The 8,847-nt window shown below is 47.9% G+C and overlaps 1 pseudogene; it reads right to left on the bottom strand.

Moving 5' to 3' along the window:
• Positions 1–535: 535 nt before the first annotated feature.
• Positions 536–2,053, bottom strand: LOC144144939 (acid sphingomyelinase-like phosphodiesterase 3b; annotated as a pseudogene).
• Between the last annotated feature and the right edge of the window lie 6,794 nt (positions 2,054–8,847).

Below are 8,847 nucleotides of genomic sequence, written 5' to 3' on the forward strand. Positions count from 1 at the left end.
TAACGATTTGCGGTTGCCTCATATTTTTCTTAAGCACAACCACTGCTCGCAGTGAGCAAACTCTCGAGATTTAGGTGCATACATAAATGCTTATGTATGTCCCCACCCCCGTACACCCACCAAAAATAGCGAAGCCCCGTGACTTTCCAGGTTACTCAGCCCTGTGCACGAAATCCCTTGACTTCAAAAGCCCTTCTGTAAATATTTATTTCAAAAGCGTTGCGATGAAGCCTATTAAGGAACTTCATTTTCGACGCGGCTGCGATTCCTTGAAGCAGCGGTAACATTTCACGTGGGAGGGAAATACCACAGGACTCAGGTGTTCATAATGTTTGATGCACGTTGAAAAACCGTATGGGGGAGTTACGTAATATTCGGGAGACATATGTTATGCACGCCCACGGTCTGTTAAACATTAAATACGATTTTAGAAAACTGATCACCGAGTAATATGGCGGCATCAGTTGCAGACACAGAAATGGAAGAAAAAAACGCATGCAATGCGCATCCACTCCCCCAGATGAGAGCTTCCAGTTCACTTATCGGTCACAACAAGGGCCCCCTGTAGCACGGCCCGGGAATCATGCGGGCCCCCTTGCCGCGTACGAGTAGGATGATACGAGCCACTAGCATGTGTCGCCGTGACGCCAACGACTGTGTTCCCGTGGACATTTTGAAGGCGTCTTTCACCGCCCCGTGCAACGCAAGCCTCGTAGAAGGGCTGCCGTGACGCGAGTATGGCACACAGATACGTCTGGCGGCAGCTGCTGTCGCAAGGACGCATGCGCTTTAGGGCCGTGCTGAGTTTGATATATCGGAAGAGCAGGCCTGCCGATCCAGCAATTCGCTGCGCAAGCTCTACCATGGCGGACGTACTCAGGTCCGGTACGCGTAGGTCTCTGCTCGCCGAGAACGGGTGCTCCCACTGAGGATATTTCCCGGTCGGCGCGGCTGTGTTCGCCTTGACCAAGTCCAAGTAACACACGCTGTAGTCAAGCAACTCATGCAGCCGTGGAGTGGCTGTAGCTGTAGAGCCGCACATACGGGTTGGTGGCTTCCAAGAAAGTCCTGCGGACTGGATGCGGAGCACCACGAGGTGTCACGGATCCTGCTAGCTGGACAGAGCTCATTGGTGCGCCAGTCCTGTTCGACAGGATGGCAAAGCACTTACAGTGGTGGTGACCAAAGAACTGTCAAGCGACGACATCGTTGTACTCAGAAATCAGATCCTGGTAGTCGTCGTTGATATCCGCAAAGAACACCGTGGAAGCTCGAGCACCGTCAGAAGTGCGGCTGGGGTACCCTGGTCCCATGTGACCCGAGATGAAGACTTTCTGCTCGCGGCGCTGCGCGTCCTGCAGTCGGCTCCTTAGCCAGGTCATTTGGTCGCCACTGGGTCCAGGGAGCTCACCCTTATTCTGGCCGTACCACAAAACTGTGTTGGGGCCTACGAGACGAATCTTCCTCGACAACTGTCGACTGTAGTAACCACCGCGCTGAAACGTGGCCCTAGCGTCTTCTGGAAGGAACTGGTTAAAGCCGGCCTGGGTGGGAAAGGCCCGATAGAAGACGGCGCCTTTAGCATTAGAATCATCGGCTGGTATCCAGTCATGGTTCCCAGTGTGGGCACGAGCAACGTACCGTGCCGTTATGCATGGCGCCATAGTGGGTCCCCGATCCAGCGCGTTAGGTTGTAGAGGCCAGCCCACGTGTTGCTACCTCCGTGGCTCAGGTTGTCGCCGGTCCAGAGTACGAAGTCCACTGCCGCCTTAATGCGCTCCATCTTCTCGATGGTTGACTCCACCAGCAGTTTGGGAGAGTGGCAGGCAATGTCTCCGTACGGCCCAAGGCCATCCGGGACGGTGCCGTTAAAACTGTGGCAGCTTAGTCTCCGACGGTCCCGTATCGGGTAGTCATAGTCTGCGTGGAAGTCAGTCACGTGCCAGAAATATCCCGTGTCATGCTTTGCTCTTCTCAGTACCAGATGCCCCGCTGAAGTGGTAAGAGAGAGCAGCATCAGTACAAGAAGCAACGCTCGCTTATCGCAGCCCATGTAGATCGGGTGATTGGTTGGTTGGTTGGTTGGACCATTGAATCATGGCGCATACCCACGCGGGGGATTGGCCAAGAAGCTGCCTGTAATGATTAGGCTGTGACCCAGTTTATTTTATATAGACAAAAAGAATAAAGTAAGAGACGAAGATTGATACAAGAAAAAAGAAATCTTTGGATATAACAGAACAGTCAGGAAAAAAAATTACAAATAAAGAAATAGCTGTCTAGCAGGGCATCTGGCCTGTCGCCACAACAAAGGAGTGAAAGGCGAGCACATCTCTGTGGCAAATTCCTAGGACGGAAGCACCCAGGGAAAGAACAATGGTGGAAGAAAACGGGAGATTAAGCCTATTAAACGTGTATTCAAGGTGCGTGCGTCGCATCGAGGAAAAGCTGCGGCAATTTAAAATAATGTGTTCTATAGTTTCCGGAGCCTTGCATAAAGTACATTGAGGAAATAAAGCCTGACCGGCTTTGTATAGGTAAACATTTAAAGGGGGAATTCTGCATCGAAATTTTGTGATTGCCACCTCGCATTTATGAGATTCGCAGAATTTAGGCTTCCATAGGTGAGAGAGGTGGATATAGTCGGAGCATGAACGAGGGCATCCTGCCGATTAATTTGTAAAACTTGAAGGCGCCTGAACCTCGCACCCAATTCTACACTTCACCACGACAGGACCCCCAAGAGCCAAATTGGCTAATTGGTCTGCTAGTTCATTGAAGATTATCCCTGCGTGACCAGGTGCCCACACTAAACGGATCTCGCGAAGCTGGCAAGGAACGAATGAAGAATCTTTATTATTCGTTAAAGCGGTGCACACGGAGAGAAAATCTGAAAGGATAACCGCGCCCGCAAATCTATGCTGCAGTTTATTAAGGGCTAAAATTATCCCCAATAATTCCACCTGAAAAATCGGGGTATAGTCTGGCAACCTTATTGAGAAGGACCAATCTAGAAATGAGAAAAACTTCCTACCCCAGCCTTTTCATTACTTTGCGAGGCATCTGGGGCAATGACGACATGAGTATGAAGAGTAGACAAATGATCTTCAAGTAAACGGTTGAGTGATCGGGCCGGCAATAATTTCACATGCGCAGGAAAAATCTTGTCCAGGTTTATTTCTACAGGCGACAAGCTATCAGGATAGGGGTGGAGTAGAAAAAGATCTGCATGAAGAGGCTTTAGCGATGCCTATGCGCAATCAAATTGAGGACGCTCAAAGCGGGGCCACGTAAATCCTCGAAAAAGCTCAGACCTCACGAGGAAAATGGGTTGAGGTTCGTACAATGAAGAATAAAAGTTTTAGAAATGTTAATACAGTTAGCAATTTAAATCGATGCAGAAGTGAAGGCAATCGCGCCTCAAGGTACAAAACAGAGTTATACATACTTTGGCAACCCTAAACATAGACGCAAAGCCGATCTCTCAATCAGAAATAGGGTATGGAGTTTGTCCGTCGTGCAGCCAGAAAATATCACGCAACCAAGTTCTAATACAGGGCGAGCATAGCAACGATAAATCATTACCAGTGCGTCTCAGCGCATACCGAATTTATGATTACATAGCCTACGCAGCACTCCAGCAGCTTTTTCACCTTTATCAGCAATGTGCGAAATATAAGGACGCCATGTGAGGTGGTGTGGTTGTCATAAATTATACCCAGATATTTAATTTCCCTGATCTGAGGGATGGATTGCAACAAATACGTTAGACATAATAATAGGGTTATTGCAGGGAAATACTATAACGGCACATTTCCTGACATTTAGCGAGAGGTGTAAAGTGTTGAGCTAATTATCCAGGACAACCATATAATTCTGCTGTCGCTGGTACAACCCGTGGATGTCCCTATCCGAAGAGAAAAAAAAGCAATATCATCGGCATACACATAAGTAGATATACCGCTCTGCATTGGGATAGAACTGAGGAGTATGTTAAAAATAACAGGAGAATGAACTGAACCCTGAGGAACTCCACGAAATTGATGATACCGGGATGTCGATAAACCGCCCTTGGAACAAAAGAATTTTCTTCTCTTTAAAAGCTCACCAATCCAGGAGCGAATGAACCCGGGAATTTCGCTAGATGCAAGGCGGGACATCAACGTGCTGTACTCCACGCTGTCATAGGCCTTTGCTGTATCGAGGCTTACAAGTGCACTGACATGTTTTAGTCGACGAGCTAGTTTAATACGGCTCTCGATATCGACGTGGGCCTTCCAAATAGAATTCCCAGGTCTGAAGCCAATCTGGGCGGGGCTTAGAATACGATTACTGTTCAGAAACCGCATAAGCTGACCGTGCAGTAACCTTTCAACCAGCTTTACAAGGTTGCTAGTCAACGAAATCGGCCTAATATTGTCTTGGACGAAACCCAAACTTTCGTTTTTCAACAATGGTACTACCCTAGCAAGCTTCCATTCCGAAGGTATCGAGCTATTTTTCAAAAGACATGTTGACAATGTTTAGCCAATCATCATGGAGACTCCTCAAACAGGAATTTTAGCGTTGGCACCGTAATGCCACCTGACCCTGGAGGAGACTCAGACAGCTGCAAAACAATATCAGCTAATGCCGACCTTGTCACAGGAGTGAAGCCCTCGTTTGAAAACTGGCACACAAAAGAAAAGGCTAACCCAGAAGAAAAACTAGATTCCAGGTCCTGTGCAATTCATTCCAATGATGATGATGATGTCCTCAAAATTTTTGGAACGTACCCACAAGGGGGGGATTGGCCAGGGCTATATCGGTTGTTGAATACGTGAAGACTTCAAAAGACTGAGTTATTTCCGGAAAGAGGCTGTAAAAGGAAACTTAGTTATGAATAAAACCCGAATTACCCATTAATTAGCACCCTTCAGCAATTCAAATGACCTGAAGCAGAAAGAAAATTTTGAATGCAATTATATATATCCCTTTTTGCAACCCCCAAATTTGATGCGCCAATAGATAATATAAGTGGAATCGAAAAAGTCAACCCCAAGCGCTCAATTGGGCCCTTCAAAAGCAGTTGTCTAGCTGTTGAGAAACGGCGGCAGTCGAGAAAAAAATGTTCGATTATTTCAGGGACCCGGCACCCGCACTTGCCGTTATGTTGTTGTTGATGATGATGATGTCCTCAAATATTTTGGCACGTACCCACAAGGGGGGATTGGCCAGGGCTAAACCGGTTAAAGGGGCCCTGAAAGGCGTTTTGAGCACACTAAATGGATTAGCGCAATCGTTAGATTGGGTCGTCAACATCATCTGTGCAAAGTATTACTCTTTTACGCGCAGCGGAAAGCTCACACTTTTGTTGCAAAGTTCGTCGCTTTTTTCTCACCCTTTCCTTCGTGTTTTTGGACGCCGCCATCTTCACATGTCTACATCATCGATTCCCAGATGTTCGTCATGAGCTAGACATCCTGCTATTGGGCGGTTTTTTCACGCACTTCCGGCAAAGAGATGAGTCGTCTGCTCAGCGTCGGCTCGCCGGCTGATCTGCCAGCGGAGTGCCGGAGTGCTTGGACATTTTACGACAAACGAAACAAGTGTAAACAAACGCTTAACCGTTTGTATTGAATGCAACAGGGCCATAACACGACATGGATATTATCTTACTTGAGTACGTTCCATAAAGAAAGCGTTGAAGCCCCGTGGCACCTCTTTCTTGCAATCGCAGAGAACGTCCGGAGCCGAATGCCCGGGTTTGACGCATACATTTTATTCAACTTCCAAACAATCCAGAGATGCGTTTCGAACGAACACAACGTCACGTCACAACATGCGTTGCAAGTCCGAACCGCGATTGACAGACGATGGATTGCCTCCTCCTGCCCCTCGTAAATTCGGCACTCACCTTGCGCGCGGTTTGCGGGGACGAACAGCAAGTCACTTAACTCTGGCGCACAAGCCGAGATGGCTTTTAGCCACGCACACTGCACATATCCCACGCGAGGTTGAGTCGTACGCCGCTCGAGAAAGATAATCCAGAACATGGGAAGCACTACCCACCCGCAGAAGCACAACGTCGCATTTCATCGCGAAACAAAGGCGTCCACAACACACACACCAACGCCTCCTGTAATGCCAAACGCATCTCGCTCTTCCAGATGAGAGTGAGTAGCATGCCTGCAGTGCCCATATGCCGCGAGGTGGGGCCCCAAGCTGAACCGGGATCACGCAACCGTAACTGACTTCTAGAGCGGTTTGTGCCTTGTTGCCAGGGCAACCGATGTTTGCTATTGTCAAAGAAATGGTGCTCGCTCCAGGGCTAGAAAGCTCAGAGCCGCGGCAGAGCATGTTTTGCCAACGTTGCCGCTCTCCACCACGCGTCGCCCCAAGCTGAACTGGCGTTTTGTGCACGGGTTCTGAATGGTTTAAAATGCCCTTTTCACATGCCACCAGCAGGAATTACCACCGCGACAAAATAAGACCCGGCACAAGCGGGGCCACATCTGATAAGGCGCTTTTTGGATAAACAGTGCGCTGTGCACCCAAGGGAGCGAGCGCACAATCCTCCCTGTGCGGCTGCGAGTTCGCCGCCGATAAAAAGTCACGTGCCGCCGATAGCAAAGTTCTGCAGCAACGTCCACCGCGAAAAGGCAAGGCCAGGAAGCCGCACACATGCGGCCAGATTTTTCGTTCGCTTTTCCAGCCTTGAGCGGAGTGTGGGATTCATGGTGTCAACAAAGCTTGCCCGTAGCAGACGGCTGTGTGAGCATCGCAATAGCGGAAGTACGTCAGCGCCGAGGAGCGCAGCATCATGGGAGGGAAGGCTCGCTCGCCGTCAACAGCGGAGAGTAAGTCGAAAGGAGGAGGAAACGCGGCGCTACGATAATGCGCGGTTTTTGATTTATGATTTCTCAGCTAATACTCATCGCTTTAACAAAATTCTTGCGGGAGGAGATTGCTAATACATTGCTTTATTTGGTTACATGTACATCCACGCATCGGCGGAAGGTATTTCAGGACCCCTTTAAATACGTGGGGACTTCAGAATACTTATTTCCGGAAAGAGGCTGTAAAAGGAAACTTAGTTGTGAATGAAACCCGAATCACCCATTAATCAGCACCGTTTAGCAATTCAAATGACCTGAGGCAGAAAGAAAATTTTGAATGCAATTATATATATCCCTTCTTGCAAATCCCAGCTTTGATGCGCCAATAGATAATATAAGTGTTATCGATAAAGTCAACCCCAACCGCTCAATCGGCTCCTTCAAAAACAGTTGTCTAGCTGTTGAGAAACGGCGACAGTCGAGAAAAAAATGTTCGATTGTTTCGGGGACCTGGCACCGCACACATAGTTCTGTAGGTGAAAGTTCTGATCTGAACAGATAGAAATTAAGCCTTGGAACCCTGCAGCGCAGCTCGGTGAAGGTCACCTCGCATTGCCGAGAGCCACAAAAATGAACATTCCACCCGAACTTTAAATGTTGGAACTCTTCAAATGATAAAAGTGAATCGGAACGGGTGGCGTCTAAATGCCAATATCGTCTTAGTCTTGCAGATGCAAAAAGAGACAGATTAGGAATTCCGAATTGAATGGGAGCTGTGACGGCGAGATTAGCTAAATGGTCCGCTTGCTCGTTGCCCCTGATGTCCGTATGGCCAGGCACCCAAGACAAGCGTACCTCCTTCACGTGCCTGGGAACAAAAAATAATAGTGTGCGGTACAATGGAGAGTCCGAAGAGGAAGTTAACGCCGATATAACTGCCGTCGAATCAGATAATATGATGATTTTTGATACATGCTGCGGTACTTTGCATAGAGCGAGAGCTATTGCTAAAAATTCGGCCATAAAAATCGGTGTGTAATCCGGGATTCGCAGCGAATAACTCCAGTCTAAAGATTGTGAAAAAATACCAATTCCAGCTTTCTCGCCATTTTGAGATGCATCAGTATAAATCACAGAAGAAGCAGGATACTTGGATAAATATTCATTTAAAATAGCGGCTAATAGCGAGCGTGGTAGAAGTTTTGCAGCGGAAGGGAAAGGGTTTTAAAAGTAAAACTCAGTTTCTCGCTCGATTGTGGATACCGGAATGACCTCATATAACTTAACAGAAATACAATCTAGACATGTTTGAACGATTAGCACTTGGGGGGAGATACGTTTAGGCCACGGAGATGTAAAAAATATACTCGGCTCACAAATAAATATAGGCTTGGCAGCCCCAGAGGGGGCTTCGTACATGCGGAGGTAAGTTTGCACCGTCAGCAAGAGAAAACGGACCCTAAGTTCAGGAACGCGTGCCTCTAAGCACAGAACTCGGTTCGAAACGAACCGGGGAAGGCCAAGACAAAATCGAAGAATGCGCCTCTCCAACAGGTATAACGGACGCAGTTTGTAGATAGGACAACTGCAAAACAACACGCACCCAAACTCCATGACTGGCCGGACGTAGGCTCGGTACAACAGCAAAAGTGTGTCCCGGCGCATTCCTGCTCGTTTCCCACATAGTCTTTTCATGCGACCAAATGCTCTCTCCGCTTTTGTGACCGATGCGTTAATATGTGCCTTCCAATCAAGAGCAGACGTGTATGTAACACCAAGATATTTCAGCGAATCCACCTGCGGAATGACTTGATTTTTGTAAGCGAGAGAAATTGAAATTGTTCCTGCAACCGGGAAGACAAGTAAAGCACTCTTCGACACATTTAACGTTAAATGAATGCTGTCAAGCCATGTCTCCAAGACAGATAAATAGGCCTGCAAACGGTCATATAGCGAATGAGTGTTGACTGCGGCCGCAAAAAAACGCTATATCATCCGCATAAACGTAGGTTGTTACATCTGGGAATAT

Source organism: Haemaphysalis longicornis, unplaced genomic scaffold (assembly GCF_048455015.1).
Source record: "Haemaphysalis longicornis isolate Haplotype H1 unplaced genomic scaffold, Haemaphysalis longicornis Haplotype H1 scaffold_7, whole genome shotgun sequence".
Lineage (NCBI taxonomy): Eukaryota > Metazoa > Arthropoda > Arachnida > Ixodida > Ixodidae > Haemaphysalis > Haemaphysalis longicornis.